We start from the raw sequence: 14,721 nt of genomic DNA, 5'->3' as shown, positions 1-14,721 counted from the left end.
TCATCAAGGAATAAAGGTCCAGTGAAGTTGTGAAACTTGCCATCATAAAGAATGAAAAAGTGTCTACCTATTCTGGATCACAGTCTCCTTTTCCAGCTTCCACTTTCCAGTAAAGTAGACTTTGTTTCAATCTGAGACACATTATGCTGTTTTATAAGCATATAAAATAAAATTAAATGTTTAATTGAAAAAAGTAAGAAACTAACTACTCAGAACAATCTTCAGATTCAATGTAATCCCTAACAAATGCCAATAGCATTTTTCTTAGAGATAGAAAAAATCTAAATTTTAAGGAACCATGAAGAACCAAAAAACCAAAGAAATCTTGAGAAAGAATAAAGTTAGAGGCATTCTACTTCTTGACTACAAATTATAGTACAAAGCTTCAATAATTAAGATAGTATGGTGCTGGCATCAACATATACACATAGACTAACAGAACAGAGTAGAGTCTAGAAATAAACACACATCCTGTCACTAATCTGACAAGAATACCAAGAAGGGAAAGGATAGGCTTCAATAAATGGTGTTGAGAAAACTGAACATCTACATTTAACAGAATGAAACTGGAACCTTGTCTTACACCATATGCAAAAATCATCTTGAAATTTACTAAAAACTTAGATGTAAGATCTGAAACCATAAAACTCCTAGAAGAAAACAGGGGAAAAGATCTTGACACTGGTCTTAGCAATGAGTTTTTGAATATGTTCCCAAGGACACAGGAAAAAAAGGTGCAAATAAACAAATAGGGGTGCACCAAAGCTACAAACCTTCTGCACAGAAAAGGAAGCCATCAATGAATTTAAAAAAATAACATATGTAATAGGAGAAAATACTTGCAGATGTTAGTAAGGTGTTAATATCCAAAACCTATAAGGAACTTATATAGCCCAAAAACAAAAAGGCTAAAAATTATATTTAAAAAAAGGTGGAGTGACAAATGAGGCCAATAGATATCATTCTGTTGAATTACAGAATGGCTAAGAGACACAAAAAGGTGCTTACTTTCACCAATCATTGCAGAAATGCAGATCAAAATCCCAGTGAGGACTGGGGTTGTGGCTCAGTGGTAGAGCACATGTCAAGCATGTGAGAGGCCCTGGGTTTGATCCTCAGCACCACATAAAAATAAATAAATAAAATAAAGGTATTGTATCCAACAACAACTAAAAAATAAATACTTTTTAAAAAATCACAATGAGTCAACACCTCACATCTGTTAGAACGAATATTATTAAAACAATGAAAGTATTGGCAAGGATGTGGAGAAAAGGAAACTGCTACACACTGCTGGTAGAAATGTAGTTGGGGAAGCCATTATGGAAAATGCACATGGACAGCCTTAAGAAATTACACATGGAAAACATCATCATCATCATAGGAATTCTACTTTTGAACACATATCCAAAAGAAATGAGATAAATATCCCAAAGACATGTTTATTACATCATTGATTAGAAAAGCCAAGATAAAGAAACAGTCTAAGTGACCCAAGATGGATGAAAAAAGAAACTGAAACACAATGGGAGATCTCTCAGCTTTACAAAAGAAGAAAATCTTGCCATTTGCAATACTATACATTGTGTTAAGAGAAATAAGCTGAAAACAACAAAACACTGAATAATTTCACTAACAGGTGCAATAATAAAAAGTCAAATTCATAGAAGCAGATTAAAATAATGGTTAAGAGGGGGTAAAAGTGGGGAATATGAGGAGATATTGCTTAAAGGATATAAAGTTTCATTTATGTAGAACAAGTTCTAGACATCTAAGGTACAGAAGGGTGACTGTATTTAATAATATCATATTAATAGACTTGAAATTTGCTAACTAGATATTAAATGCTCCCACTGCAAAAATATGTGATTATCTGAAGTGATGGATATCTAGCAATCTTGATTCTAGCAATTATTTTATAATTTATATGTATATTTAAGTATCATATTGAACACCTCAAATATAAATCATTTTTATTAAAAATAAAATAGTATTGGGGAAAATTTACTAAATATTATGGTTTAAAAAAATTAAAAATCAATACTTATTTGATTCCGGTGTTATTTGACATTAATTGATAATATCAATATTTGGAGGAATGTAGCATAAATTATGTCTACATTTCCTGTGTATAGTTGAAGTGTTTTAAAGTATTAGCATTTCATTCATATCCAAAGACTGATAATGAATCATTATATACCTAACAAGTATAGCTAAGAATTAATTATCTCATAAAAGAAGTACCCATGAATTACAGATATGAGGATGTGTGAGCACTATATACATGAGAAATTCACCTAGAAGACTCCAAAGTTGATATCAAGTTTTTTGCAACAAATTATTCTAATACTGATCTAGCCCCCTGGAAAATTCACTGAGAGTATAACAAAGCTATTCACCAGAGTATGTCAGGATATTTGGACCTGGCTAGTTTAGAGATATTAACTATCTTTTCTAATTGAATATAATAAGCACATAATATGTTCAACATACTTTTGAGGAGGGATACTTGTTGAAGACTCTGAAAATAGCTAATTCAGCTGCAACAGTCTTTCTTGATCCAGTGGGTGCTCCAACTAGGACACTACAGTCTGTGTGATACAGTGTATGAAATATTTGTGTCTGCACAGGGTTAAAGTGGCTGAAGTTGTACAGGGCTTCATATGCTTTACATACCAAAGCCATAACTGGCAAAGGCTGAAGATCCAGTAATTCTGAAAAGATCCAACAGGTACTTCTGAAAAAAAAACTGAAAAAACATGCACAATACCGAATACTGTATTTTTAAGAATAACATTTCCTAATTATCTCTAGAGAAGAACATATTTAATATAAGTTCTTATACACCAGTGACACATCTTATTCAGTCACTACATTTAACATAACTGATAAATAGAACACTTTTATTGAAGAATCCCCTATAAACCAACTATATATTTCTCTTCCAAAAAGGGAAATAACTTGAATAAAAGTACATGAAAGTATGTATGTTATGGTACAAAAATAAATCAGTGAAAACCATTTGTAAACAGCAGTATTGGAAGGGTCACTAACAACAGATTTGATCTGCTACACACTGACCAATCCTGAGTAGCTGAGGGGTCTTTTAGTATGGCCAATGGAAACAAAAATGAATTTAGCCTTATTCAGGAAGGAACAAGGATAGTAGTTTCAGAACACAGCATGACTGAGTAAAACAAAACAAAACAAAACAAAAAACTCTCCTTAAAGGGTACAGGTCTTCTTACTTTCACTAATCATTGGGGAAATTTATGTCTGTAAAGTAAATTTATGTGTTGAAAGACACTAGATTTGGTTGCTTCTCATTATATGGACTGGGTGCTGAAGAAATTAGATAATTATCACAAAGTTCAAAAAAGAAGATATAAAAAAATCAGTTAAGAGGACACCTTGATCTGACCTTTATAGTATGGTTGCAAAATAAAAAATATGGTAAATTTTCTTCTAAAAAATAAAAAATTAAAATAAAAAATTAACTTAGTTGGGCATGGTGGCACAGGCCTGTAATTCCAGCAGCTCAGAGGCTGAGACAGAAAGATCCCAAGTTGAAAGACAGCTTCAGCAATTTAGTGATATCCTATCTCTCAAAATAATAATAATAATAAAAAGACTGGGGATGTGCTTCAGTGGTTAAGTGCCCTTTGGGTTTAATCCTGGGTACCTTGTCCCTAAAGAAAAAAAAAAACCCAAAATAAAAAGATGACTTTAAGAAGTTATCTTTTCCCTACCCATTGCTCTATTCCATTACAAGGATAGCTGAGAGCTAACTTCATACTCTCTATGTCTGATTATGATTGTTTAAATTTTCCGTAGCTCTGGAAATCCAGGAAGGAGGAAGACATTGCATGATAAGGCATGCAATGTTAATCAAACATATTTTTTTAAATAAAAGACTAAAAATTAAACATTGTACAATGTCAAATGCACAGTTATTGACAATGGTAAATTAAGATGATCTATTACAGTGATTTTACCTAGATGGTATGTTTATAATAAATCAGCTAATTATATAAATAGGTTGATATGTATTTGGTTGCTTAAGAAAAAAATTATTAAATTGGCATTAACATATAATGCTAATGTATGTGGAATTAAGTACTTTAATGAAAGAAAGAAACCTAGCAATGATATAGGAAGCATATATTTTAAGTTAAAACATCATCACTTCCACATATTTTGAACTGATGAGATTCTAGATATCACATAAACACATTTGATGAAATAAGACCAGAAAGACCCTCTGCAATAAGTAGATTACTAGATTATACAGTCTCAATATCATTCTATTTTGATAAATTTTTTTGGTTTTGCTATGCCAAGATATCAAAGAGAAATTGAGATGTAGTATAAAAAATATCTCAATGAATAATATGAATAATGTGTACATTTGACAAAATGAAAGATTATAAAGTCATATTTAGGTCTCCTTTCACTTCTGAAAGGACTGTCAAATAGCATGCTATTTAAAGTAGAATAACATTTTTATTCTGAAAAGGCAAGCAGTTTGTCTGAAATATACATGGGAAAGAAGATTTGACTCCTAATTTATGTCTGTAAAGTAAATTAAGGACCTCTGAAAATCAATACTCATCAATTATGAATTCTCAAAAAATGAAATTAGTATACTAGTTTCAAGATGTTTTTGAAATAGATTTCAGGGGTACTTGAAAGTATCACTGCAAATATTTATTCATGAAATTTTGCTTTTTTAATAAATCAAAATAGAAAGGCATTTGTTCATTTTATGAAAACCTAGAGTTTATACATTACAACAATAAAAAATGTTGCTGAATACTCTTACTATATATCCCTTTTAATAATTTGTTATATATATACAAACATTCCAAAATCTAAAAAAAAAATGTGAAATTTGAAACACTTCGGGTTTTAAACATATTGGATAAAAGATAACCTGTACTAGAATTAAGTTCATGTGAATTGGACTAAATGTAAGAAAAAAGAGATATCTCAAAACTTTCACAGAGAATACAGATTAAATGATAAATGACAATTGCAATAAAAAGGAAGGCTATATGGAGAAATAATGATTATATGTACAGATGAAAGTCCAGTAACACAGAAATAGTAACTCTCCTCATTACTATGATTATCAGAATTGACTAAGCCTACTTTAATGCTTTTGGAACTTAAATAAACAAAAATTAAAGGTCCACAATTTTACTATCTACATATACATATTTGATTTTGAAAAATTTGAACATACAGTTTAGAAACAATTTTGTCAAGTAAGTTGGACTTTGATTCAGAATAAAACAACTTTATACTTCTCAACATTAATTAAAATAACAATTTTGGGAAGTCAATAATTCACATCAACACATTAATGTTCAATTTGTTACCTGTATGGGGCTGATGCCTGTCTGGTAGAATCAGATGTTGGAAGTTGATAATACAAACAGCCTCTGCTCCTAACCATCTATCAGAAACTGCTCGGATATAGTATTGGGAAGGCAAAGTTTCAAAAATAGGGATTGCAAATACCAGTAGTTGAGCTTCTTTACTAATGACCTAATGTAAAATAAAGTCTAAAATAAATAAAGTTCTTAGTAGTCAATTCTTAATAGTATCTATACCAGATGTAATAAAAATAAACTATGTTGTATTTCTAAATAGCTCAGATATTCAGGTACTACAGTAACTTGTAGGTGATTTCCTTCTGAGGATTATTTGACATAACAGAAGGTAAAAATTTATACTAACTTTATATTATTTATATATATGTTATCATTATGACATGTTACCAGTTTGATTCATTATCAGAATTTCCCAAACATGATTCATGCAATTATTTCATGATTTCTATAATTTCAAGTACCATATTATTATTTACTTAATATTTTTCTTTAAATCTGATCAGTATCTTAAGTGGAATATCTGAAATCTCTTAAAATATATAGGTTACATGGTTATCAAGAAGATAAATGCATGAAAACAAAATATTGCTATAAAATACTATTGCTATCTAGTCAAGATTTTCAATCGGAAGCTTGCTTTCTCTTTGATAAAAAGAGAAATTACAAATAAAACATGAGTTAAAGATGTAGTAACAATTGAGTCTTTACAGATAATTTTACAAGGAATGATCTTTTCACTAAGCAATTTATTATTTTGCAGAAAATTATTTTTACCCCTCTTATTTTATATATTCCATGCCTCTAGAAGCCATGCCTTAAACCATGGTAAAGATTATAAATGAATTTCTTGAACTAGGATCAGACTGAATAATCAATATTGTCACACTGAATCTCTGTGTTCCTTTGAAACAAAACAGGAAAACAGAACATAACAAAACTTTCACGGCACTCTGAAATCAGAGAGATAGTAAAAAACAAAAATTGTTTATATATATTTTTTATGATAGCTAAATAATAAGGTTATATTCACCTGTTTTTTTAAGAGCTAGAAAATACTCTGAATGATAAATATGATCATTTGTAGGATCTTCCACCCAAATCCACCAGGATTCTCCTACTGTCCCATGGACCTAGAAGAAAAATTATCCTAGTACTATGAAAATCATAACTCAAGTAACCGTACTGTTTACATATCAGCACCTATTAGTCTAACAACTTTTTTGATATATAATTTATAAAACAAAGTTCACTCATTTAAAGTATACAGTTCAATGGTTTTAACATATTTACAAAGTTGTACAACTATGAACATAATCTAATTTTAGAACATTTTTATCACCTCCAAGAGAGTACTTATATTCATTAGAAGTATGGACATGGCTATTATAAACACTTTGTTAAATGGAATGATATAACATATGGTCTTCTGTGACTGGCTTTTTAAACTTACCATACTATTTTTGTAGTTCATCCATGTTTTAAACTGCATCAGTACTTTGCTTCTTTTTATTGTCAAATAATATTCTACTGGACACATATATCATATTTTGTTTATATAAGTCAATCTCTCTTTTTTCCTTATATGGTCCAATACTATTCAGTATTCACTTCTTCCTCAGGGACTCATGAAAAGGAGATCACATCCCAATCATTTCTCCTCCAAATCTTCTTGCACTATCTCACATGAGCTTTTGGGGGACACCACATTTAAACCATAACACCTGGGATAATTTTGATTCACATAAAGCCAATCAGCTCATGGCATTCTCCTGACAATATCTATAGTAAAGGAGAAGTCCATAACAAACACTTGGCATAATTAGACTGGGGGGGCATGTATTTGTGGGAAGAGGGCTTACAGTTTATGTTGTGGGCTGAGGAAGTGGGTATGTGTTCCCCTTACTCCATTAACAGTGAAAGAGAAGCAGGAAAACATTCGGGAATAGTGTGAGCAGAGCAAAGAAGTGGAAATATCTTGGGCCTTGAACAATACTATTAACCTCAAGACTGGACCCTCTTTAGGGCCCATCTGATCTGTGGACCTTTTATTGTACAAAAGAATATATTACCTTACGTAAATCAGACTGAGGCAAGTTAGGTTTTACATTCTTGAAGCTAATAGCATTATAAGAGAGTTCATTATAAAAACAATCAAGTACTTTCTCCTATTAATTAATAAAACTAAATTAGGATGTATTATGAATAGCAATAGTAGAAAACCATGTGCAAAAATAATGAATCTTCCATTCCTTTAAAAACAATCGAAAATTTCAAATATGAGCTTATACTTAAATATAATTTTATATTTTATATAATATTTCATATTTATAAAAAATATTAACTGTAATTTGGTGTTATCAACTAGTGCTCATATACTGTGAGAAAAATAGGAAATAGGAATGCTTTAGGAATTAAAGGTCTGAATGCTTTAATGACAATGTGGAATTAAATTAAAACATAGATGGGTGATTTTAGAACACACTGCTGAACAAAATTCATTTACATTAAAGATATACAAATGTTAACTAATATAGGAAGTATCCAAATACATTTAATAAGAATTTTATAAGACTACTTGATGTAAGCATTGTTATATACAGTTTCTGATTACTTGCCTTCCCCAGTTAGTTTTTGAAACTGAAGACTGAGTCCTATTTGCCTTTTGTATGTACAATTTCTAACACAGTAACTAGTCAAAAGATATATCTGAAAAACTATTGATAGAATAAGAGAATACAAAGTAGGTTTTTACATGTATGTTTACCAGTATTTTGGTAAACACATATAAGATATTGAAGATCATCTAAGTATTAAAGCAGGAAAAGGAGGAATAAAATTAGAAATAGAAACATGATAAGAATCAAGAAAGGACATTCTAGGGAAGAGCTCCGTATAAAATGCTATCTAATCAGAGAAGAAAAATAACTGAAAAATCTGCTGGTTATGGCAACTGGTCAATCAGATATTAGAGATCCTTGAGGAAGTGGTCTCAGCAGAAAAGAAACTGGTGACAAGAAAGCCAATGTAGAATACCTTCTATACAAGTCTAATGTTTAAGAAAAGGAGAGAACAGTATTTTGAGAGACATCATGATTTAAAAATGAATTTTTGGTAAGCAAAAATGAGAGTCAATAGAGATGGCAAAAATAAATGGCAAAGTTCTCATGGATTTGAAACCACTAAAATAGTGTCCAGTGATGCAATGTTAAGTTCCCTAGGCTCTCTGAGGAAAGATGTAGGGAGGTGTAGTAAAATCTGAGGTACAGACATTTTAGTTTAATATAGATATTTTCCACTTCTACCTGATCATTCCATGTGAAATCAGGGTAGATGCGGACAGTCTGTGTGATAGGCTGAATGGATGCTTCCATCATAACAGAAGGAATCTGATGAACACATTGTTTGACCTTTTGTCCAATATTCACGATGCAAAATGTGACCTGAAAGAAAAATATCACATAGAAGTAATGTTTCCAGACAGAAAAAAAAGCAATATAATCTGACTTGTAAGTGGGATTTCAGAGTAGGTGATTTTATTGCTTGTTTTATGATTTGCTATGTAGAATAGATGACATTCTTGACCTGGCATTGTTGAGAGCCACAGCCCAGTCAGAATGATGCCTGGCATTTGCCAGAGGGAATGTTTGAAAGGTGACACCAGCGAACCATTGAAATGATGATTTGAGTTAAGCTATACATAATTGCTGTGGATTGATTGAGTTGTATATTTGACCTTTACTGTCAGGCAATAGGGTGGCTCTTGCTGCCTTGGGCATCAATTCATAGCTCTGGAAATCAGTATCAAGGTTCCTTTAGGTATTAATAGGGTTCTGAACCTTGATATTGTGCTTAAACTAGTATAAACGGAACTACTTCTTTTTGAGTTAGTTTAGAACACATACAGAAATATTTAACATTTTATGTACATAGCCACTGGTTTATTCACGGTCTACTTTAGAACTCTAAAATCATGAGAAATGCTTCAGGAATTAAATACAACTTAGTTGAATTAAATACAACTCATCCACCCAGGCCCACTTCTAGAAAACATAAAATAATCAGGTTCTGGAATGCAGACATATATGGGAATACCAAGGGTAGAGGCTGTTAAAAAACAAATGTGACTAACTGATTTGAGCAATTAAGTGAAAATAGATCATATTTTAAAGCATCAAGTGTGCAGTATGTGTACAGTCAACTTACTTTGTTAATAGTCTGTCTTTCTGCCCTTTTTCCTACTCTATCTTAGAGTACAAATGTAATGACTATCTCAGCCTCTCTAAACATCTTTGGAATTCTTTTTTCTTTTTTTTATTCTCTAAAATTTATTTACAGTTAATAAGTTAAAAAGCAAAGTACAACCAAATTGTAAATGTTAATCATATGCACATTAAACTGTCCAGGGAAACACTTCAGTTCCACTAAAAACAATTGCTTTCTAATGCAATTAAGACATAACAGTTATCAAAAAAAATATTTCAACATACCAATAAAGCAAATGTTAGGTATATATAATCATTAAAAATTATCAATTTAAAGAGTGCTGTGGCAACCCAACCCTTAAAACGACCAAAAAACCTTTTGAGTTCAAAATTGCTCAGACTTTTTGTATTCAATGATTTTAAAAGATTTTATTGAAGAGTTTTTTGAAAAATAGTACTAACATTTGCTCATAGCAAATCAACAAGTATGTGCCACTAGCTTAAGTTACACTTGTCCAATAGAGTACTCAAACAAAAATAAATACACGCCACAACAGCAACACTTTGCATTATCAATGATGAAGCTTGCCCTCAGAATCATGACATTACTGGTTTTAGTGACATAGAAAATGAGTTGCTGGTTGTTAAGAAGGAATGTAAAAAATACCAAAAAAGATTATTTGTTGTGCCAGTCACATTTAGGCACCCAAAAGTCAAAAATCAAACAGAAATATATCAAGGTGATAAAATTCCTCCTAGCTTCCTCCTCTACTTTTGTCATATGAGATATAAATGAAGGCAAGAGAACAAACAAATAGGACTTCTTTAAAAAAAAAAAAAACTATACACAAGCTAAGCTACAGACTTACTTCTGAAACAATTAATGGATGCCTCACCATAAAAGCCACTATGCCAAGTTTCTTTTCACACTCTGCCCAAAGGTAATCATAAAATACTTTCACTTTCCTATTAACATACTAGTCAACTATATCAGATGTTTCTCCACATTTTAGAAGTTGCAAGATAGGTTTTGCTAAAGAAAACTTGGCAAAAATATTTCTTACATCTTACTTCACAAACTAGAAACGGCATTATTTAATAGTCCACATGAACCATATTGACTTCAAGATGGGCAATCAGATTCAAACTGAAATCAGATAACCCAAATAAGCCAAAAAAGCATTTAGACACATTCAAGTGCACTAAAGTAACAAGGCATAAGAGGAAAAAAATGTCAAGAATATCAGTTAATTTCTTTACATGGTAAAATGAAGTGCAGGCAAGAATCAAGTGATATAAAGAAATAGAATTCCTACATATTTTTATTGGATATGACACAATATAATCAAAGAATGCACATAATTAAATGCTGTAGCTCAAAGCATCTTTGAAGTAAAGATTCTGCTGATCTTTTTATTTTATGTGACTGCTTACAGATTAGTCCTCTATTTGCTCCTAAAGAATATATTTAAACACTCAATCAATGAATAATCTACAGCAGTTTGTTGTAGAATCAATAATGGGGAATGGTGCATTGTACCAGGATAGTTAGATATACCCATAGGGAGTTTCAGTGGTCAAAATGCTTCCATTGCCAGAAGGTAGTCTGAAAATGGTCTAGAAATTCAATACAGCATTGACCCTACATTGTGTACATGATCCACAGTCAGTTTCTCAAGCATACTTGAAGTTTTAAAAAAGAGCAATTAAAAAAAGCCAGGAATTTTTTAAAAATCTATTTTTAAATAAGATTTTTTTGTTGTGTGAAATAATTTTTAATGTATTAGTTCAAATGAGTTGAACAGCAAAATCTAATCATGTTTGTTGGAGGTTAAATGCATTTAAAATCACTGTATTTAAAAATAATTTCTAATATTTAAAGTTGCATAATATTTCTATTTGTGTATGCATAGTTAAATGCTCATCTACTTCACTCTCCTAAAATCTGGTTAATGAACAACAAGTAACCATCCATAAACACACAATTTGTGATGTCTCTCTTATTTCTATTACATTGTTTTTTTTTCCTTATTGTATTATTGGATTAAGAGCAAGTTAAGTGGCAAGATTTCTAAGTAAACAGATTAAAGCCATTTACCAAATGTTACACAAGTATGTTTGATTTTTACTACATTATGAGAATTGCCAGTATATTTTCATCTAAACACATATCAACATTATACTTTTTAATTATTAGGTGGTTTTATTTGTTTAGTTATTCCAGATTGCTTGAAGATGACAATTTTGTAGCCTAAAATTGGAATGAGATTAGAAATTAGATTTCCTACCAACAGAAAAAAAACACAAAATGAAATATTCTTAATGTGGCAATATAAAAATTTCTTGTCATCCTCATTCACAGAGTTTTTTAATCACAGTTTTAATGCATTAAAATATGTGCATTTAAATGGCACCTTATTAGATAAATTTTAGCACCTAATTTGCATGTTTTAGGTTTCTAATTTTCAAAATTTTAAGGGTAGAATCTTGATATTTTAAGGACTACAAGTATACTAAAAATACTATAGTAAATATTATACATACATATGTATAAAGATACGTTCAATGTTTCATAGGTAGATGTATATATGAGACAAATTCATTGAATGTTAGAAGCTGATTCTAAAATTTAAGTTTGTATTTATGCTAATTTGGTCAAATTATATGGATGAATATATATATAACAAACACGATATACTATGATGTTGAGAATAAAATGCTCTGATAAGCTTTGCACAGCATCTGGTTGATATTTTGATGAAATTTGTTTTTTATATTTAAACAATACTTGATGATAATGTGAATGTTAATTTTCTTTCTAATTTTCTTTCCATATTGGTTGATATGCTTACTTTTTATAGATAAAGGCTACTACTTTGGGGAAGTAAGTTTAAAACGTTAAGCAATTGGACTTTACATCTCTTTTGTTTGTAATCACTGAGCCCATGAAAATCAAAGCCATATAAATTCTTGCATTACTAACAGTCAAGCTTGAACCTCTCAAAAAAAAAAAATCCTTGGTCAAAGCTTTGAAATTCAGTAAAAATTCAGAAACGAGTGGGATTCAGAATACCCTGAGCACAAACTAGTGCAACACCACAAAACATGTTTGATCTTCCGTCCAGAAAGAGGGGTGGCAGTCAAAAAGAAAAATGGAGGCGGGGGTTAAAGAGCAAGCAAATTCTGGCTTTTATTACACAAGCACGAAAACAAATTCCTTTGGAAAAGAATGACTTCTTCGGAGGACTTCCAGACCACTGAGGTAGAGTCCAAAAGGGAGAAAACCAATCTGCCCCTATAGTCCTGGAGACTTCTCAATCTGGGGTTCGGAAGCAAAGGGACCTCCCCTGGGAGTCCTGCAGTCTCCTCCTTCGCAGACGCAGTGCAGGGAGGCGGCAGAGGGTACACCTGTCCCGGAGTTCCAGACGCGGGGACGCATCCCGGGGGCGCAGGGAGGCCATCCCGGGACTTCCTCGCTGGCTTAAAGTGCACTAGGGGACGGTCCTGGTGGAGACTGTAAACACTCGACTGACACTTGTTCATTTCTCCAAGCAGAAACTCCATCTTGGGCCTGGGAGCTGCAGGAGGCGCCCTCGGGGCGGCGTCTCAAGCCCGGGGCACCGGGAAGCGGCGGAGCCTCACCACGGGTTCCAGGTCCACTCGCAGGACTTGGCACGCCGTGCATCGCGCCGCCGCCAGGCTGCGCTCGCCCCACACGTCGCCGCCGACGCGGATGGTGGGGAAGGTGGTCAGCGTCGGGGTGGATGCCCTCCAGATCTCCTCCAGGGTGCGGCCCCGAAGCAGGGCTCGGGCGCCGAGAGCTTCTCCAGGCACGACTCCTCGGGGGCCGCCGGCGGCGGCAGCAGCGGTGGCGGTGACGGTGGAGGCGGAGGGGGCAGCCGGGGGTCCCCTCCTGCCCGCGGCGGTCTCCCGGGCTCCGCGCGTCAGGGCCGGCGCGTCAGGCCGCGGGCGGTAGGGGCCTCCGGGGGTCAGGCACCAGGGCTCGGCAGGTCCTTGCTGCGCAGGATGTGCGGGGAGAACTGGTGCTTGAGGCTGCAGAGGAAGCTCCAGAGCTCCGCATCCGAGCTCATGAACTCGGTGCTGCGGGGCATGAACAGCTTGAAGGCATCGCCCAGCGCCTAGGTGCTGTCCGCCAGCGACAGTTGCGACCAGGAGTACACCACCTTCTCCTCCCGGCCTCCAGCCCAGCCCCTCCTCCCGCTCTAAAGCCGCCGCCCAGGGAGGCCGCTGCCAGGGGCCAGCGCTGGCGCCTCTTCATGCTGCGCCGCATCTGAGGCCACTCGAGGCGCTTGACCTCTGACCTACATACCCAACCCTATTTTGTAATTTTATTTAAATACAGGGTCTCACTAAGTTGCTCAGTGCCTTGCTTTTGCTGAGGCTGGCTTGGAACCCTCAGTCCTCCTGTCTCAGTCTCCCCAGACTTGGTATTCCTGGGGTGTGCCAGGGAGCTCAGTTTCCTCTTTAGAATTCTGGCCAGCAGTAACCCTCCTCCTTACTTGTCTTCAGAATGACTCTTTTCATGTGTAATGTCTATCCTCTGCAGAAGTCAATACTGTCTAATCAAGGCATTATACATTTATTCCATAAATGTTAGGATTTGTGGAAATGTATGTTTAGGAATAACTTTTCAATATTACACAAAAAGCTAGACACTGAATACTATGTATGCACTGATGACAACTGGGTTTAAAGGCATCTATGTGTGATTAAGCTTGTTTAAACTCTGGAGAATGTAGAGCTTATTGTTCACTTAAACTTTTACTGTAATACTGCTGATATACATAACATATTTTTGAAATTGGTTCAATATTAAGAAACAAAATGAGAATAAATATCACTGAATGATTCTTATCATTTATGGGTAGGATCTACATTTAAAATACTTAAAACTTTGCTAATATAAACTATTTTAATTGCTAATTTTTTTTGGAGCGGGTAGTGATGGTTGAACCCAGGGCCAGCAGCTAAGCCACTAAGCAATATCCCTAGCCCATTTAATTTTTTTTTTAATTTTGAGACAGGGTCTTGCTAAGTTGCTGAAGCTGACCTGGAACTTGTGATCCTCCTATTTCAGCCTCCGGAACTGCTGGGATTATAAG

At 33.9% G+C, this 14,721-nt stretch overlaps 1 long non-coding RNA gene and 1 pseudogene across 1 annotated transcript; both read right to left on the bottom strand.

Annotated features, from left to right (window-relative positions):
- Positions 1-2,500: 2,500 nt before the first annotated feature.
- LOC144374788 (uncharacterized) lies at positions 2,501-8,833 on the bottom strand. The gene is made up of 3 exons (XR_013434087.1): positions 8,699-8,833; positions 6,427-6,526; positions 2,501-2,749 (listed from the first exon to the last, which is right to left on the bottom strand). It is a non-coding gene; the product is annotated as an uncharacterized LOC144374788 (long non-coding RNA).
- A 3,930-nt stretch (positions 8,834-12,763) lies between these two features.
- On the bottom strand, positions 12,764-13,951 carry LOC144374791 (coiled-coil domain-containing protein 71L-like; annotated as a pseudogene).
- Between the last annotated feature and the right edge of the window lie 770 nt (positions 13,952-14,721).

Source organism: Ictidomys tridecemlineatus, unplaced genomic scaffold, assembly GCF_052094955.1.
Source record: "Ictidomys tridecemlineatus isolate mIctTri1 unplaced genomic scaffold, mIctTri1.hap1 Scaffold_88, whole genome shotgun sequence".
Lineage (NCBI taxonomy): Eukaryota > Metazoa > Chordata > Mammalia > Rodentia > Sciuridae > Ictidomys > Ictidomys tridecemlineatus.
The sequence above is the reverse complement of the archived record's forward strand: the minus strand, read 5'-3'. Positions and strand labels throughout refer to the sequence as shown.